The sequence below is a fragment of the Phodopus roborovskii genome, unplaced genomic scaffold (genome assembly GCF_943737965.1).
Source record: "Phodopus roborovskii unplaced genomic scaffold, PHOROB, whole genome shotgun sequence".
Classification (NCBI taxonomy): Eukaryota; Metazoa; Chordata; class Mammalia; order Rodentia; family Cricetidae; genus Phodopus; species Phodopus roborovskii.
Window position 1 is genome coordinate 19,558,209 of NW_026126549.1, and position 21,149 is coordinate 19,579,357.

Consider the following 21,149-nt stretch of genomic DNA (forward strand, 5'->3'; position numbering starts at 1 on the left):
CAGGAGGGCAGGCCGTGCACCTCACCGGGGCAGTACAACAGAGCTAACCCTTTTAGCACAGGTACGGGTGAGCCAGTCCCAAAACTGTGAGCATGGGAGAGCTGTCCCCATTACCCATCTGTATTGTGGCAGCATGGGCGGGGGAGGGTTACCCTCTGCCCCCTACTGCCCATCAGTGCCTGGGGCAGGTAAGAGAACTGGCCTGTGGTCATAAGAGCAAGAGAGCCACCTCTCTTAGCACAGGTATGGGGGGTGGGCAGCAGAAGTTGTAAACATGGGTAAGTTGTCCCTATTTCTCATCTAACAGACCAACCCTACACCTGCCCAGGCCCAGACCCAGAGTGAGTAAAGAAGCACTGGGATCCAGCTTCAGCCATACTCACCAATTTTTGGGAGGCAGGCCAATCCAAGGCTTCCCTGAGGCCCCAAAACATGGTGAGGAAATGTAATTCCTTGTCTAAATCCAGAAACATGCTTGGCAAAGCCAAGGGCCTTGAGAGAGCTGGGAATTCAGCTCTTTCACCTTGGACAGCTGTGGTTATTAGTCTCAAGGCCACTGAGCACAGGTTCCATGGCCCACTTGAGATATACTGCACTCCATTTGTACAGTATTGCTTGGTTAGCTTCCAGTTGACTTCATTCTTCTTTCTGCTGACTCTGTCCCATTTTTGCCTTACAAAGTGCATAGAAGACACTGTTATTTCTTATTTTTTTAATTTTTATTTTACCTATCAATCCTAGTTCCTTCTCCCTCCCTCCCTTTCTCCCCCCCCCCACTCTACATGTAAGGTGATGCCATCCAGGAGGGATCATCTAAATCTGTCAAGTCATTTGAAGTAGGAACTAGGACTCTAGTCCCTAGGTTAAGGGAGTATCCCTCCATGGGGGATGTGCCAGCAAGGTCCTTTTGTGCACCAGGAATACATCATGGTTCCACTGTCTGAGGTCCCTTAGACTGCCCAGGCCTTCTAGCTGAGACCCATGTTCAGGGGGTCTGAGTCAGTTCCATGCTAGATCCCCAGCTATCAGTCTGGGGGCCCATTAGCTCCTCCTTGTTCAGGTCAGCTGTCTCTATTGTTTTTGCAGCATGGTCTTGCCCTCCCTCTCTGCATCTGGATTCTAGTTTGGCTCAGTGTTTAGTTGTGGGTGTTTGCTTCTGTTTCCATCAGCTACTAGATGAGGGCCCCATGATGGTGGATAAGTTCATAGTTGATCTCATTATCAGAGAAGGGCATTTATGGTAGCCTTTCCACTGTTGCTCAAATTGTTAGTTGGAGTCAGTCTTGTAGGTCACTGGATACTGTTATTTCTTAAGAAGCTTGTGTAAGACCTCCTATTCCCAAATTGTGTTGCCTTCCTTTTGTAAATCCCCTTCTACCTGAGGAACCTGACACTGAAGGACAACTTAGGGTCTGCCAACCAATGCCAAAGAAAGCTTCCCAAAGCACATCCCTTCTGTAGTGCTTTCAAAAGCATAGGGCACTTCAGACAGCACTTACTTCAGTGGCTTTGTGATAATTTCCTATACACAGCTTCCCTGGAATTCCTGCTTTTCCATGTAGGATGATACTCATGGCTACAATTACAGCAAAGTCACATGCCTGATCTGTAAGAGGGAAATATGGCAGCCAGTCTGGAGGCTTCTATGTACAGTCTTCTTTAAATGTCCTATGGGTCCTCAAAAAGTTGACCCTCCTCCTTTAAATTACAGTGTGGAGTGTCTCTTCTTGGTGAGGCCTGAATAAGACTCAGGTCCCAATGTTTATAAAGACAAATCACAAAGCCATCAATGTCTAACCACAACCAAAAATCTAGACTCTCAATTGAAAGCAGGTGTTCTGCATAAATTGCAGCATCTAGGTAGAGGGACACAGCAGCCTTGTCAGCAGTGTGAGTATTCCAAGGCCAAGTTCCCAGATGGCAGCTCTGCCACTTTCTGGTTGTGTGTCTTGACCCCGTTTTTTTAATTCTCTTTTCTCATTCACTGATAAGGTGATGTAATAAGGAACAGAGGACACACTCCTCACAAAGCATTTAGCACAATGTCTGGCAGGTAACATCCTGTGCCAGCTATTATTGTTATAAAGTTGAACAGAATTATATAAGAATGTATTGTAATAAATCAAAGTTGTATGAGATTTCCCTGAGAAGAAATATGCAAGCTCCTTGCTAATAAACATCAATGTTCAGTCGATTTATGTATCTGTGTCTGTAGTCTTTCTCCTGCTTTTGTTGGAGGGCACGTCTGTTTAATAATGAACCAAAAACTGTATCCATACTCTCTGAAAAACAGAAAGTGTTAGGGAAGAACAAAACAAGCTAGTCATTTAATAATCCTCAAACTTCCAAGAGATTCCATTTGAATTGCAATGTGAACGTTGGCTGTCCGCAGCACTGAGAAAGGAGACGCTGCAGAATGTAATGAGCTGGGCCGGGTGGCAAGGTCACTCCACACATCTGTCCTCATCGTGTGATAAATGAGAAACATACCTTCTATTTATCACTTTATAGTGCCAGATACTGGGCTTTATGCCTTCATTTCATTTAACCTTCATAACAACCACGTGAATTACGTTTTCATTATCCTGATTGCATAGATGAAAAAAGTAAAATATGGGCAACATGTCAGAAGTCCAGTAGGTGAAGTCGAGGAAGTCAAACTCAAACTGACAACTCAGAGTCAGGGCTCTTAGCCATTTCTCAGTCTAGCTTCTCAGAGTCTTAAAGAGCTCTGTGTACTCCAAAGTCTACTGGTGTTAATTCTTTCACCCTAACCAAAGCTAGGCATTCACACTTAAAATAGAGGAAAGTAGATTCACACTAACTAAGGATTTAGGAGTCAGGCAAAAGTCTCTAATTAGGATTCTTCATTTTAATAGGCTTCTCCAAAGGATGAGTTATTTTAATGCCCTTGCTGTGGCTGGTTTCATGTATGGCTTTTATGAGAGGGGAGAGTAAAAATTTTCAATAAGAAAAGGGAATAACTATGTATTTGGAAAACCAGACAAATACTTTTAACCAGACTTCCTTTCTCCAGAGAAACAAATTCTTTGCATTTGTTGTCTCCAGCCTTGCCTCTAGCTGTGTTCAAGGTGTGCAACTTGCAAATACAGACATGTACTCAGCTGCAAAGGAAAGAAAGCAGGAAATTCAAAACAGCATCACCCAAGGCCCCAGGGAACAGTCCATGAGCCAGTGCATTCCATGGCTAGATTCCTCAAGACCTCAACCCTCCTGAGACCAGTGCCTCCATTTCAAGGTCACTTGTGTAATATAGGAAAATAAGGGAGTACAAGAAGAAGGTCAAGATTTCACACAGGTTGTGTGGGAAAACAACATATTTTTGAAAGTCACTGGGGCACTAGAGGGGTACAGTGTCACTTGAGAATCTGCCTTGAAAAAATGGAATGCAAAATATTAAAAGAAAAAAGAAGGATACTAAAAGGACTGCAGCTGAACTTCAGCCTTGGGAAACTGAGGTAATTTCTGATTTAAGGGAAAGAGTGGCATCTTTCTCAAACTATACCTTACTCATGGGGCTTAACTATGTAAACTGTTCCAGAAGTTTCACAGAAGCATCCTTTGGGATTTGGGGGCAAGTTCTGGAACATTGTTTAAAAGGAAATTATATACCAGTATTACCCCAATGGGGTGGTAACTAGGGAATACTTCTGGCTTGGTTCTCTCTGAACAGTGCTATTGTGCTATTGATATTGAATTTTTTTCTTTAAACTCCCATGAGAGGAAGATTTTACCAATGGGGTAAGCTTCACACAGAAATTGCAACCAACTGGATGTAGAATAAGACAAATGAACAAATATATGAGGCAAAACTTGAGACATAGGCATAATTACAGCTATAAGCTTCATCATTACAACTGAAGATAAATTACATTCTCCCTGCAACATTGGCTTCTCTTCAGAGAAAAGTATCTTAAGTTTTTAACTCCATAAAGTTGCTTCAGTCTTTTGTTTTTAAAACCCATGCCCAGTATCAAGGATTGTTTTTATCTGGGTATTCACCAGTCAGTCTTTGCCAGATGGGTAGTAAGCTTCAGGAACATAGGAGAATAGGCACAGAGAAGCAAAGTGGAGACATCTTCAAGGCAGAACAAAAGAGGTGTCATCAAACAAGAATTGGCATTTTCCTCCAACCCTGAATAGATGTGTGCATGTATATGACACAGAGAAATCATCACTGTGTACAACTTCTATGCATGTGCTATTTCTAGGTTATCATAGTCAAGAAGATAGAGTTTTCTGAGGTATAACACTGGTTATCCTGGCATAATTATTTCTAGTGGTGCCCCATGACTCTCAAAGATGTCCTAGTTCAGATATATATGCCTTACCTCGGATGTTACTTTAGAAATTGCTACAGTGATATATATCTGGCCATATAAGAATATATATATATATATTGCCCTCACCTATAAACCTTTTCTTATCATAAGCTACAACCAGATAGTGCTTACGAAAAATGTCTCAGTGAGGACCTGGGGAGATGGCTCAATGGTTAAAGTGCTCACTGAACAATCATGAGGAGCTGGGTTCAGATCCCCAGCATCTGTATAAATCCCCATGTGGTGAAATTTCTGTAGTCCCCGCGTTAGGCATCAGAGTTGGGAAGATCCTAGAGTCTTGCTGGATCTCTCTTCCAGGTCCATCTCAAAAATAAGGTCATAGAGACTAGATAAATAATTCAGAATTTAAGAGCTCAGGGAAAGGAACCAAGTTAAGTTTCCAGTGTCCATGTCAAGTGGCTCACAACTGTCTATTTCCAGCTACTCTGACCTATGTGGATACCTACATTCATAGACATGTTCTCTCTCAGTCTCTCTCTCTCTTTCTCTCTCTCACACACACACTCACACACAATTAAAAATACAATAAAAATCAGAATAAAATAAGGTGGAGAGTTATTGATGAAGATAGCTCAGTATCAACCTGTGATCTCCCAATGGACCTACACAGGTAAGCGTGCCTGCCCACACTCTGTCCTAGAAAGTTAATGGTATTTAACTGGATTCAATAACTGTTTCTATTATTATTTGTCAGGAGGCAATAGCTCAATCAGATTAGTCTTATGAGTTTATTAGTCTGCTTCTTTCTGAATTACAGAATTGCAGAAAAACAAACATGGACTGTGCTCTTCAGAAGCTGCTGTAAGATACAATTATTCTTCAGTCCCATATCATAGAGGAAAATAATCATGCCAACAGCGCATTAGTGATTCATATAAAACAAATGTGATCTAGTTTTAGTTCTATTCCCTCTCTGACACTGAATTCAATATAATAGGGTCTGTATTATTTAACACCCGCTGTGTTGTTTTTTCAATCTTCAAAAAGAAATAAGAACTATAGACCATGAGGTGAAAAGGATATCAACCTCCTGATGGCAGAAGAACCAAATGAGCTATTGAGTGCTCACTAGAGAGGAGGAACTCTTAAAAGTCTTTCCTGCATTGATACTCATCCTTGAGGGATAACATCAATTAAGGGGGAGTAAAAGAAGCCCCACCAAGGGGTCCAGCCTTTTGATGTTGCTCTATGATGTTGCTATCTGCAGGCATGATTGGTTGTGTTGATAGTTAGCCTGAGAAAAATGTACAGGCTAGATACACCTGCAAATAGTGTGTCCTTTCTTCACAGAAATATCAATTCAAATAATACGTGAAACAAGCCCTTCATAACAAATCCAAAAATAAGATAAACAGTTCTTAATCCTGCATGAGCATAAAACCAACCCCCTAATAGTTGGAGGAAAACTGGGGACACTCATTCACCAATGGCCCTGCATGGCTCAGCGAGCATACCCAGGAAATAATTCATAAATACAAGAATCTTCCTGGGGAGGGAGATAAGGTGAACACAGATCTAACATTTAGATCACGGAGGAACTACTAAGAGAACTAGTGTCTGCCTTACCTGGGTATAAACTCTGACAAGATGGTGCCATGTTAGAGCCCAAAAATAAGAAATTGATACATGCTCATCATTTCTCCTCACTTCCTCCTAAGCCAGGAAGGGGTAAAAAGCACAAACCTCAGGCTTCTCACTGGGGATGGAAAGAGTTGTTGGATCAGTTGTCACTGCTTTGGGGGGGGGGTCTCATGAATGCGCCGGTTTATTTCTCATCCAGTTTAGGCTGCTGGTGTGTACCCGTAAAGTACTGGGAACAAAAGACATAATGTTCTGTAGGTTTGGGATGTTCCATGAGACCCAGAAACAGCAGAGACAAGCCACTGAACCTGGAGAAGTACTCTCTGGATAGGAGACACAACAATACAGCATGTGTACAACACTCTACCTTTTCCAGAGGCTACAGATTCCCATATGATCTGACTTCAAGGCATATTCTAGTTGCAAGGGTATGCTAAGAATTAGAGCATTGGATGCCACCTCAGAGCTCAAGATAGCATTACTACTACACAGAAATGATAGAGAGAGCAAAAATGTTGGAGGGGGGAGATTGGAAATGAAGAATTAGCATTCACAATGCAAAACCTTCCCAGAAATTATCAGAAAACTGGCTAATGGTAAAGCTACATCCCTATGTGAAGTAGGTGAAGACTGGAGGAAATGTGTGTTTTTTAATAATGTGTGCACATTAACACACGGCCATAAGCAAAGCAAAAATATAGGGAAATGTATACAAATCAACAGGAATTAAATAACTTTCTAGAAGTTGGCCATAAATAAATGGAAGGATATAAGCTTTCTGACAATGAATTCAGGATGACCTTCATAAATACTTGTGTAGGAAAAAAATGCATGACCAAAAAAATAAAAGAAAGGACACTATGTGGACCTCAAGAGAAGGAGTGACTGATCTGAAAAGTCCAATAAGGGACTTAAAGAGCAAACATGATAGTACAGAAGAGATGGCTTTACAGTCATCTTCTAAGAGGACCACAAACAAGAAAAACTGGAAAAGAGAGATAAAGAATGAAGAAAGTGTAAGAAGTTAGGAAATACTTTTGTGTGTGTGTGTGTGTGTGTGTGTGTGTGTGTGTGTGTGTGTTATGTGTGTATATGCACATGCATGTATATGGTTGTTCCTCAGAAAGATTGCAATTGATAGAAAGCTTATTAGATGTTTATGATATATGCCATAACTTGTATAAATCTTAAAGACACTATGCTAAATGGAAGAAGGCAATCACAAAAGGACAAATGTAGATAATTTCACCGCTTTTGTGAGGTATTTAAAATGGAGGTTGCCTGAAGAAGAAGAAAGCAAGGGATTGCTATGCAATGGGCATAAAGCTTTAGGCATGCAAAGATAAAACAGTCTAGAGCACTTCTGTACAACAATGTGAATATAGTTAACATTTTATTTTAAATTTACCTTCCTAAAATTCTTACAAGGTTTGGTTGGGTAGTGATGGTACACACCTTTAGCTCCAGCACTCCGGAGGAAGAGACAAGCAGATCTATGTGAGTTCAAGGCCAGACTGGTCTACAAAGCTACACAGAAAAACTCTATCTCAAAAAAAAAAAAAGAAAGAAAAGAAAAGAAAGAAAAAGTTATGAGGTAAGCAACATACTTATACTTGCCTTATAGTTAACTAAGCTGAAACATAAAAATGCAATTAATTTTCTGCCTTAGCATATTTTCTGTTGTTGTGATAAAATACTCTGACAAAATCAACATAAGGGTGAAAAGTATTTCTTGGTTCACAGTACCAAGTTACAACCTGGAGGGAAAGTGATGACAGCAGAGCTTGGGGGAGCTGGTCACATTGCATCCAGGGACAAGAAGCAAAATGGTGAGCGCCTGTGCTCAGCTCGTTGTCTTTCTTGTATTCAGCCCAAGATTCTAGAGCAGGGAATGATGCCACCCACAGGGAGCAGGTCTTCCAAAAAATTCAGAAAAATTCAGTTCACTATCTTTAAACTCCACTTTCCATTCCACTCATCCACTCAAATTCCTTTTTTTTTCCCTCCTGTTGTTCTTTAAGACACTTTTTAAATTAATTTTTTACTTAAAAAATATTTTTCATGTTACATACTAATCCCAGTTCCCCCTCCCTTTCCTTCTCCTGAGCTCCCTGTCTTCCCCTTTCCTACCCCCATCCACCCCTTAGTCTGTCATACCAAGTTGAGGCAGGACCAAACCATTCCCTTCTGCATCAAGGCTGAGCAAGGTATCCCATTATGGCAAATGGACTTCAAACTCTTAAGATACAGGAAGAATGTATCCAAATTCTTTCTAAAACATCACACAGTTGGCCCCTGATAGTCCAGTTCCTGATGGAGGACCAGGCCCTGACTATCTGCATCTCTCTCCGCGTTATTGTTTTCCAAGTTATCAAGCAGAATAACTCTGCTTATGGGTCTTGAAGGCTTTCCTAGCCCACAGTCCTCCTGCTAACCAGTTCTGCTTACCTAGGAACAACATGGTCAAGTTTATCTCAGTCCTGGTATTCACTTTTTTATGGTTTAGTTATTTTCCCAGGTGCTACAATAAAATAATTAGACAAAATAAATGATTGGAAGGAAGAATTATTTTTGGCTTTTCCTACCTCCATTTTCACTCAAGTTTTTAGGCCATGGGCAGATAAAAGCCAGATGATTCTTGGCCAAAATATCACATGAATGACACTCAGCCTAGTTCCTAATAGATTCCTTGTTCTCCTCTAAAACATCATGAGCTGGGCCTCCACTGTCCATGTTTATCCCAGCATTCTTCCAACCTCCTGCCAGAATTAAGCTCTGCTTCCAACAGGCTAGAGCTTTTTTCTCCAGATTACCACTCTCCCACATTCTAGCAACAAAATAATTCTAAAGACCCAAAACTCACATAGTCCTGATTATCACAGAACAATCCCAATCATGGTGCCTGTTTTAGTTACACTTCCAATTGATACAATAAAATAATTTGACAAAAGCAACTTCAGAAATGCAGGGTTTATTTTGGCTCACAGGTCAAAGGTACAGTGAATCATAGTAGGGAAGTCAAGGGAACAAGAACCTGGAGCCACTGGTTATCTAGTCAGGAAGCAGAAAGGGATGAAGGTCTCTTCAGCTCCTCGTCTCCATTGCTACACTCCAGGATCCCATCCAGAACATGCCACCACCACAGTGGGTGGCTCTTCCCACCTCAGTTAGGCTAATCAAGGTAACCCATCCTAGACATTCCGAAGGCCCCATCTCTCAGATGATTCTAAAACTCTCATCAAACTAGTAATTGAGATTAACCATCAAACTTACCCAAGGTCATATAATCAAGCAGTGTAGCCAGAGTTTAAACTCATTTTAGTCCAAAACTTAATGTCTTCAACACTGCCATTTCCAACTGTTAAAGAGATGATGTGACAAAATGCCTAAAATAACCATCAATGTTTGTAAGTCACCACCCTGACAAAGCTAAGGACCGTAAGGCATATGGAAATAGTTTGATTCCCATCCCTTGTCACGATGTACAAAGGAGACTGTATATGAAGAGCAAGTTTGGCAAATTGACTATATACTAAAACCATTAAGGAGATTTTTTTTAAATTATACAGATGAGCAGATCCCACATTTGGATTTAATTGACCTGGATTCCTGCAATCTCTTTGGATAATTGTAATGTGTAGCCACAGATACAGATCAAACAGTGCTTTGGAGAGAACAGACATTTCAGAACTCATTTAGTACAATATAACAAGTGAGACAGATCTGATGGCTATGTGGCCAGTGTAGGTTACAGTAGGCAAAGAAAGCTGCATGGAAGCTGAAAGTGGAATCATATGAAGTTTGAGTAGGTGAAAGAGAGAATATAGATCAGCTAAAGAAATGAATGCTAGAACTGGTCTTGCTTGGAGGAGGCAAGAGTGTAGCTAAACATGTTTTTGTTCTGGACACAGAAGTTTCTAGAAACCAGAGTGCCGCCAGTCTTGCTAATTCTATCTGGTCTGCAGCTGCCTCTGGTAATCACACAGGTTTGTCTGCTGCCAAAACAACAAAACTCCTAATAAGTAACTGAGCACCATGGACTCAGTTCCAGTTCAAGCTGAGATTAAACCTGGGATTCATCTCTAATTTGAACTCCATGAGTATTAAGGAACTTAATAAAGTACACACACATTTTCCCCCACATCCATACCACCACCCATAAAGGTCCATTCATAATCATATGAATACAGTAAACAAGACTGAAGGAAACCCTGAGTACTAGCCCTGGTTACCATGAACATGACTAACTTCTCAAGGCTCTAGTTTCCTATTCTATAGGGCATGGAGATGGGATAAACAGCTAGGATCACTTCAGTTCTGAAATTCCTGGAACCTTGGACATAGACAACTTAAACTTGTTCAAGGATCCTCCAACTTGCAACAACAACAAAATTTGTTTTCAGGGCCTATAGAAAATCCTAGGCAAGTAAGATTACAAGACTAACCACAATTGCCCTAATAATTTGCTTTCTTATTTTCTGAATCTCAACTTTCTTATTTTCTGAATCTCCGGTGTTATTTTGATATCAATTCTAGCCCCTAGTTGCTAAAATATGAGAAGGCCATGGTCTTAGCAGATAACCTCTAAATGCAGCCCCTCATGAACCATATGTTACATTGTTCACATCATGATGTGGTTCCTCCTAGATCTCCTGGGGTTTTGTTTTGTTTTGTTTATTTAAAGGGGCAATCAGAAGTCATTCGGAGTACATCTTCCTGATGCAAACCCTAATTTATCCTGTCTGGTCAGAGATCTGTTCCCATGCACTGTTCTCCTTAGAATGCTTTACTTTCTCTGTTGTACACAGAACCTTCAATTTTCCACCACCCTGTATCTTTTATCTTGGCTAATATCTTTACTTCCTCTCCACCATAACTAAGCAAGTTTTTGTCTCCTTTGATTGCTAAGAGTACCTGCAGATAGTAGGTTATCAGTGCATATTTATGGAATGAATAAACAGAATAAATCCATATGAACTAAAAATACAGTAGCAGGCAAGGCAGTGGTGCCACCTGACCTTAATCCCAGCACCCAGGAGGCAGAGGCAGGCGGATCTATGTGAGTGAAAGGCCAGCCTGGTCTACAGAGCAATTGCCAGGACAGGTTCAAAGAGCTACAAGCAAAACCATGTTTCAAAAAACAAACAACCCCAAAACAATAACAAAAAAGAACAAAACAAATTATCACCAAAAATACAATAGCAGAAATACATTAGTGTTACCAGCAGTTTTCCCTCCAGCCTGGTCCCAGAGCTGCATCAGCCCTAAATAACACAGAGACTTTGTATTAGATATAAAGCTGTTGGCCTGTTATTAGTGTTTCTTATTGGCTAGCTCTGTCTTAAACATTAACCTATTTCTATCAATCTAAGTATTTTCACGTGGTCTTATCTTACTGGAGAGAGGGTCCAGACCTTCTTCTCAAGACCCTACATCTTGACTCTCCTACTATATCTCTTAAAATCCTCCTTGTCTCCTGGTCCAGCCTATCTTGCTTTCCTATTGGCCAATAGTGCTTTATTCATTAACCAATAAGAGAAATCTATTTACAGGATGACATCTCCAATCACAGCAGTAAATATGAGAAGAAATGGCTACAGCACCCTGGCTTCTGTGCTCTTCAGATCTTTCAATCATTCACCTTTTATTACATCTCCTTGTTTAACCAACAGAATGAAAATGCACAGTGCAAAATCCAGGCTGAGACATAACAAGGTTCCCTTACACCTCCCTGCTTGGAAAGCCAGCTTTTCTAAGTCTCTGTCCTCTGAGATAAGGAAGCACAGGACAACCATCTAGAGACAGAAAGTTGCTTATCCAGCTCTAACCAGCCTCAGTCCATGACAAGTAAGACTGCATGTGAATGAGTGACAAATCCTTGCTGGGTGTCAGCCAACTTGAGTTTTCTAGAGATATGATAGATTTTGAACAAGAATCTCCCATCTGAACCCCGAAACTCAGGAAAGCCAGAAAAAAAAGTAATAAATAATGACAAATGTTTTGTGGGGTTGTTTTATGGAGAGTAAAACATTTAAACAATACCAAATGGCCCAGAAAAATCCACATTTTGAAATCCACTTAAAACACCTGTTTCTGAGTAAAAGAAACCTCTCCGAGGTTTTTATTTTCTTGACAGCAAGAAGGTGAAAGCAAAACTCTGTCAGAAAGACAGTAAGATAATTATGGGGTTTATCTTTATTGGGATGATAATGATCAGATGTTAAGAAAAATGAGATTGGCCTTACATGTACAAACATGATATATACTCGTTATATTCTTCAGTAAAAGCAACAATAATATATCATAGGCAGAGCATGTGACAAGGAAGAAAGTGTAGATAAAATACATCATGGGATGGCAAATACTGAGATGAAAATATCAATCAAGTAAGAGGACAAGAGAGTATTTTTTTTCAAGTAAGAAAGTCTCAATAGCAGGTGAAGGATGAGCTGTAAGAGATAACTAAGCAAACAAAACTCAAAGCAGAGAAAACAGGTTCCACACATTTTTATGACTCTACCTTGTCACTGTTTTGATTTAATTCAGCAAGTTTGAATTGATAAAAATTTCTAGGTACCGCATATGAATATTTCTGTCCCATGCCCTAAGATGTAAATTATCCCCTTGTCCAGCATATCCATGTTATACTTGCTGATTCCCTACTAGTGTCTTAGTAGCTGTTTGAATTACTCAGATCTGTAATTCTCAACCTGTAGGTTTTGACCCCTTTGACAATCTTTATCTCCAAAAACTATTTATATTATGATTCATAGCAGTAGCAATGAATATTTTTCATAGCAGTAGCAGTTATGATGTAGCAATGAAAATAATTTTATGGTTGGGGTCACCACCACTAGAGGAACTGTAGTAATAGGTTGCAGCATTAGGAAGGTTGAGAACCACTATATCAGATGAACAGTTGCAATATTGCAGCATTTATGTACAAGTAACCTCACTTTACTTATTGCCCCAGAGCAAAGCATGAGAATAGTGATATAATAAAACACCAAAGGGCAGGTTAACTCTGACACTGCATGGCAATGCTTCAAGCTATGTAAGGAAGAAAAAAACATAGCACAAATGTGGCTAAGTATGGGATTTCAGGCCTCTACAGAGAGTACTGGGGTATGTTCATGTAGATAAAAGTCCACTGTAGGATAACATCAGAGTCCACCAAAGAGTAGAACCATAGGGTTATACATACATACATACATACATATGGAACTGACTCATACTATTGCACAGGCATAACAAGTTGAAATCCAATAGGGTAGGTTGATAAACTACCCCAGCCAAGAGTCACAGTCAACTTCACAGCAAAGACTCATGGTCCAAAGGCAATACCCTGGCAGAGGGAAGGAGGGGGAGAAGGAGAAAGAGGAGGAGGAGGAGAAGATAAGAACAACAACAACAACTTCCATGGCTTGCAAGATGCCCAGAGGATAAAGGCATCTATTGCCAAACCTTGAAGACCTGAAAGAAAAATACCCAATGCTGTCTTCTGGATTCCATCCATGTGTCATCACTCTCTCTCTCTCTCTCTCTCTCTCTCTCTCTCTCTCTCTCTCTCACACACACACACACACACACACACACACGCCATGATAAATAAATAAATGTAAAAATTTATCTCAAATGTTATGCTTACCTTTTTGAGATAAGGTATCATTTCTGAAAAATACTTATAAATTGAACTCAACTCTTGGAAATAACTATGAATTGGATTCCACTGTACTTAAAGTTACTTAAAATTTATCTGATTGTCTGTTAAGTCGATTTGAGCTGCAATAAAAATGGAAAGAAAACAGACTGGGGTTATTAGGGAGCAGTTTACACTCAAAAGGAAAATGAAAGTCTTAGATCTGTGAAGGGATTTAAAGAAATGAAAGTCAATTGTGCTGAGCATGTCGCCTGTTGAAGCTTTCTCTGAAAATAAGCACAATGGTAATATGAAAACACAGACATGAGATGGGGCCAAGCTAAAGAATGAGATGGTAAAAGACTGTCAGTATGTCAAAGGGAGGAGCTGGTAGGGAGGATCAGAAAACTGTAGAATAGAAATGATATCTCTCTGGGAACGATAAAAGGACTACAAACACTCTCTGTTCAGAGAAGCAGCTGGAAAGAGAGGCATCCTTGGATTGCCTTAATAGCGTTTGACCCCTGGCAATAATATCCTGAGGTTCAGGAAGGAGGAGAAGATAAAGCAGGGTCAGAGTTCAGCCAGAGTATGTGTGTAAACCATCAACTGCCTTTCTTCTCTCCTTCAGCTCACAGCCTCCGTTAGAATCACATGCTATTTGTGCTGAAAGCCAATTTGATAGTGACTTTGTCACCTGCATCTTCATTCCAAATTACCCAACTGAGAAGAATTATGTCTGGAGAAGAAATAACCAATCATAACCAAAAACAAGATTTTCTTCTGCAAGAGGAATTTATTTAATTTCCCTTTGCACTGAGACAGAGTCAACAGAATAGAAACTAGGCAGTCTGTTCCCCATATTTATTGATATGATCTCCATATCTCTTCCTCAGGTTTTGGTGTGCTGTTGCCCTGAAAGGCTTGCTGGTGAAATTATTTTTAAAGGATGCACTGAAGTCCTGCCACGACTTAGGACTCTGGAGCCAAGAGTCAGAAGCACCTGTAAATTTGCATCCACATTTCGGTAGCTCTCCTTGCCTGTGTCTGGGAGGATGGGAGCTCGTGTCACCCCCTCTGATTAAGACAAGTCAGCAGCTGTTGGGGAACTGGCAACACCCTCCCAGAGACCATCCAAGACTAGCCCCTTGCCTGGCTTCTGCCCTGCTTCCACTAGCAATTTCTCCTGGGAACATTTTCCAGCAAACTAATGCACAGACAATCTTTATCTCAGACAGCCAGGGAAAGGTCCCGCCATTCATGCTCTTAAGGCTTTTTATGCTTCTGCCCAAACAATACAGATTAAACAAATCCAAAACTTTTTATCCTGAGTCCTTGCTTCTATAACCAAATTTCACCTGCATTAGAAGCATTTTAATTCTACCACTATTGATGATGTTATTCATGACATCGTTAGTGGCCTGCAAGCTTTAGGATGAAAAGTAATTCCAGGACAGAGAAGAGACCATGGACCTAGGGATCACACAGACTAATGCAATATATCACAACAAATTCCATCTGGATAACCCAATTTTTTATTCTGAGTCTCCAAAAGCAACACTGACCTCAGTGAGTTAAATAAGAAATTGAGTGATGCCTAAAGTCCCTGATACATAGTAAATGCAATTGTTATTTCGTTTTGCTGTCTAAAAGAAATTATTTCATCATAAGGAAAACAGTTGATTAAAGGACGTGTTCCTACAGGCAGGTAGAAATCCAGTTAATTCAGTCATAGCTACATTAATAATTGAAAGAGAGTGAGTAACATGGTGACTTTCCTTCTGTTTACCAGTACTATCAATGTTCTCTTGAATTATTAAGGTTTGTTTTGCTTATTCATTAATGTTTATTGAGTGATACTGAGATGCATGGCTATTTCTTCAATGCCAATAAAGAAATGAACATATCAACATTAATATAATTAGTGAAAGTTGATATGCTGGAAATATATATTTCTCCTTTTGGTTTAATGAAACACTGACTGGCAGTAGCCAGGCAGGGAGCATAGGTGGGGCTACCAGACAAGGAGAATTCTGGGGAGAAGATGCAGAGAGAGAGAGAGAGAGAGAGAGAAAGCTGCCAGAGAGACACCATGCAGCTACCAAAAATAGGATGCTGGGCATTATCCAGTAAGCCAAGACCACGTGGAAACACTTAGATTAATAGAAATGGGTTAATAATTGGGAGATAGCCAATGAGAAGCCTGAGCCATCGACTAAACAGTTTATAGTTAATACAAGCCTCTATGGGTTTATTTGGGACTAAATGGCTACAGGACCAGATGGAACAGAAAATCTGTCTATAGAAAGTGACAAATAGAAATGAGCGTAGAAACGGGATAAAGTGTAACTGCATAAGGGAGGAAGTGTCCATGAAGAAGGAAAAAGCTCTCTTAGAGAGGAACATGTGATACACATTCTGAGGAAAGGCAGAAGACAGTCTTTTTCATATGTAGGAAATGGCCTTCCCAATAGCAGGAAAAGCACATTTTATTATCTAACCCAGAATCCAAATGCAGATCATAGTAGAAGACAAAAACAGAGGTGGCCCGCAACAGGGAATGCCAGTCGTGTGGTATTGAGCAATCTGACTCAGCGGTGTTCACACAGAGAAAGGTTTTTGTTTCTCTCTGTTCTTGGCTCCTAAACAAATTATATCAAGTATCCCTCGCCAGCCCTTTAATGACACTCCAGGCAGAACTTACAACATTACAGCTGGGTTCAGGTATTGCATTAGTCAGGCCAGTCAAATGAAATGAACTTAACTCCTTGATGGAGCTCAATTCTCTGCTCTTCAGCTGAGGTTGCCCAGCTGAGGACAACAGACTCAGTGCCTCCTCTTCATCTCTGCTGCGCCCCTTTCCTGGGTGTCACCTTCTCCTCTTTGGTTTAGAATCAAAAAAGAAAAGAGGAAGGGGAAAGATCACCTCTGACATCACTGCTGTAGCTGCTCCTCCTCCTCAATTGTCAATGCTGTGGCAGACATCCAAATGTTGTCACTCACATGGAAGTGTGTGAGGATTCTTCAGGAAGCCTCACAAAGCCATCCCATTCCTTTAGGGAGCCAATCACTCCCACCCACTCTGCCTCTCCATCCCTCATTGATGCCCACTGGAATCTCTTGCTTCCAGAAACTGCTAGTGCCTGGTTTCCAGTCACAGTGCTCATCTACTCTAGAAAATTGGCATCCTTTTCCAACTTCTAGTTAAAGACACTACTTCCCTAGTTCTCAACACACTCCATTACACTATTGCATGAGAATTTGATTATGCATATGCAAATACCCAAAGTACAATTCACATCACTACCAGTCTTTGTGGACGGATAAACCTCTTAAAGTGGCACTACCCCCTTTCTTGGCTTAAAAAGAAAGCATCTTTATTAAAATCACTATTCCATTTTCAGGACTGACAACTAACAAATGGGTATGGTCTGAAATATACTTTCTGGAAAGGGATGGCCATGCTGTCTCCAAGGCCCCCCAAAACAATCCCAAAATGTGTGTTTTTGTCTCTGTAAGAAACAATCCCTTCTAATGAATGCAAACACCTGAAAAGAGATGTGATGAGTTCTCCCTTCCTGATTGATCTTCTTGTTTTAGTTGATAATGAAGGAGAAAATTAGGTGAGCTGGATGAGTTGATTTAATACTGTGAGAGGAAAGATAATAGTAGAATCAAACATTCCCTTCTTAGGTAACCAGTTAATGTACACAAGGGTACAATAAAAAAAAAATAAAAGAAAAAAAGGGAAGCAAGTAATGTCATTTTTATGTGTATATGTACATGTATATGTAAATGCATGTGTGTATACATGTATGTGGAGCCCAAAGGCAACATCAGATGTATTCCTCTATTACTCTCCACATTATGTGTTGAAACAGAGGCTCTCGTTGAGCTTGGAGCTCATACATGCAGCTAGCCTGGTGAGCTAATGAGTTCCAAGGATTCTCCTGTCTCCATCTCCTCAATCCCAGGGTTACAGACATGTGTCCCCATAGCCAACTTTTATGTGGGAGCTGGGGATCTGAACTAAGGTCCTCTGGCTTATGAGAAAGAGAGAGGGGGAGACTATGAAATCAAGTAAGCATATTAATGCTTTAACTCTGGTAATTAATGATTATAGACAATTAATTAAACACAACTATAAATTGGAACATCATTCTATGACTAATGAACCATGTACTAAGCACATGAACAAACCAGATCGGAGAAACTAGAAGCTCCAGTGTGTTTGAAAAAGTAAAATTTAAAAAATGGTTACCAAGGCAAGTCTAGCCACAGAACATCAGTGGCCAAATATCCATTCTGGGGGTCAATTGACATGAAGTAGTAAAACACAGTAACCAAATAATAGCATCCAACTTGGCTACCCATCCCCATAAGCCATCGGCACACAAATGAGGTTCAGGAATAACACAACCTTTGTTCTCAGACTCACCCCACACATGTGGCTTTGATTCCATTCAAAGTGACGAGTGGTCACAATCCTTCAGAAATGTTGGGCTCCAAGTCCACAAGCAGGAAGCACTTTAGCTCACCTAGATTTATAAGACAGTTCTAGCCAGGGAGAAAACGAACAGGATGAAAAATTTTGAATTATAAGACATACTGCATTTTAATAGAAAATTTTCTATAAAAAATAAATTTTTAAACAACCAAAAAGAGACTAAAGCTTAAAGGAAAGGAAAAAGTGTTTAATGAAAAAAATGTTTACATTTTTTTAGAAAATAAAAAGATAGTAAAGTTTTATGAACCTACCAATCCTTGATGTCCTTTAGTGTTTCTTATTGTAACAATAAAAAAGTTAAGTCCCTGTGGTGCAAACACAGTATCCCCCTGGTTCTTCCTCTCAACCCCCTTCAGCCATTCCTCCATGTGACTTGAGTCCCCTTGGACCCCCAGAACTGCTCGTTACCAAGGACCCAATATTTGGCTGGGACTGGGTCATCTACTTGTGTCCACTTTACTCTCTTCTACTTTGCACTCTCCAGAGTCCTGTTAGATCTGCCTCTGTCTACCCACCTCAGCCTCTCCTGCTAGCCCACCTCCATCCCCTTTGGACTCACCATCATCCATGGCCAGAGCCAGGGTGCCACTAGTTCTGCTTCTTATCCACTCTGTGAAGTCAGCCCCAAGTTTTGCTTAAGGAACTCCAGAGTCAGTTCCTCTTCCCCTGCTCACCTATCACCCATTGTACCCACTGCACTAATCTGGAACTGCTTCGAGACCCAACCTAAAGCTCCAACCAGAACTTCAGACCTAGGACTGGTCAGAATCTAAATCCTAAAACACAAAATAATCCAAAGACTGGAAACTTACATCATTCTTCTGGCCTACAACCCATAAGATTAGGTCAAGAGAAATCAAAGAACCAAAGACTACCCAACAAATGCAAGACCAGATACACCAAGAAATACCACAAACATCATAACTCCATATACCTAGATCTCAAGGAGGTAGAGATATGAACAACCAAGAAGACAATATGTCTCCTCTACAAGCCAGCAACACTACTGTAATATGACTGCCAGAATCAAATTATTTGGGCTGATTGAAATGACAATGTCATAGTGAAGAAAGTACAGTGACCAGAACAACTCATCTATGGCAGAGTGAGATTGTGGCACAGATTTTTCTTGTCTTGGTGGCTCAGAATGGAAAAGTGAAGTTCAGGTTATAGCCCTGAAGGTTACCCCTAGTGCTCAACTCAAACACACACACACACACACACACACACACACACACACACACACACACAAACACACACACACACCACTAGGTTCTATAATCTTCCTAAATAGTATCACCAGATTAGGACCAGTCAATTATTCAACCCATGAGTCTATGGGACCATATCATAGTCATATATATGTCCTAACATCACACTCCTGGTTCCCCCAGATTAATACCCATCTAATGATGCAAATTCAGTACGTTCAACATTAAAAGTCCCATTGTCCTAACAACCCCCAACAGTGTTCAAAGGTTCACAGTCCCTTCTCAGAATCAAGACAACTCTGAGCTCTGAGATCCTATAAAATAAAACAAAACATACTATATTATTCTGATGTAAGGGGGGAAATCCCTTTTCTTAACTGGAGAAATTGGGTCACAGCAAGAAAAGATTGGATCAAATCAAACCGCAAACAGCACTCCCTGTAGCTTCATGTCTATCGTGTAGAATTGATAACTTCATTATCTGAGTTCAAATGAGCTTTGAGAGCCTAGCCATTCAGCATGGCGCCTGCAGCACGCATGGGCTCGCTCTTATTTCCAATCATTGCCTGCAGCTTTCTTTGGCAGACATCCCATATTCTTGACATCTCCAACACCATTGGATAACCAGGGCAACTGTGATTTCACCCACTGACCTCTCAGAATCTCTCTCAAGGAATCTGAGTTTTCTGCACACTGCTTGGTTTCTTAGCTTTCGTAGACAACCTTGATACATGATCCAAAAGCTCTTGCATTCTGCAAGCTTGCAAAATCATCACTACATTCATGACGTAAAATTTTGATGCCAGAATGTGGTGTAGCCGGGCCCAATTAGACCACAGCTACAGTGGCCTCCAAACTGCCGTAGCATCAATGTGCCTACATTGGGTAGTTTGAGAAGATGCTTCCCTGAGTGCTGTTTGAGCAGGGCACCCCGTTGGTAGCAGCAGTAGGATAGCACTCTAAGCACAGATTGTTTTTTCCTGCGTGTTCCTTTTGAATGAATTTGCATTTTTGTAGATTGGAGCACTTGATTGATGAGGTCTTGACCTCAAGGCGTCTTCCTTATTGTCTCAGTGAAATTTTGCTTGCCATGCCTTTAATTTTCTCAGTCATTAGTGCCCCTCTGTCAGCATCTGCTTACCCCACAACTTGAAATGTACACACTCTTGCTACTTTACTCACCAAACTGCATACCTACGCTTCTTTCTGCTCTGCTTCTTTTGTTTTAAACCCTTACTATATAAGCGACTAAAAAACAGCCAGCAACAAATATGCTACTGTCTAAATGCTATGCTATCTTGCAATTCACTCCATCAAGGAAATATTCTCTTACTTTTGAACTTGCCTCACACATATGTTCATGGTATAGGCAGAATATAGCTGTATTCTTTACCAGAGTGGTACAGGCATGACATCCAAGCCCAGTCCCCAGTAAAGCCCTTGTTCCCCTCTGCAACTTCAATAGCACAGACTCCACTCACCACATTTTTATCACCATTCCTGGACTCTGCACTCCTTCTATAATGTCCCCTGCTTACAGTGTAATGGCTCTTCTATGGCTTGAATATCAACTTGTCCTTCCACAAACCAATTCTAAAAGGGAGAATTTACTTTTTTCTTTTGTGTTTGTCTGTTTTATTTTTCAAGACAGGATTTCTCTGTGTAACGACCCTAGTTGTCTTGGAACTTGCTTTGTAGAGCAGGCTAGCCTTGAACTCACAGACATCTTCCTACCTCTACTTCCCAAGTGCTGGATTAACGGTGTGTGCCACTACTCCCAGCTTACTTTTATCTTAATATGGCAAAATACCTGACATGAAGCAACCTAAGAGAGGGAGGACTTATTG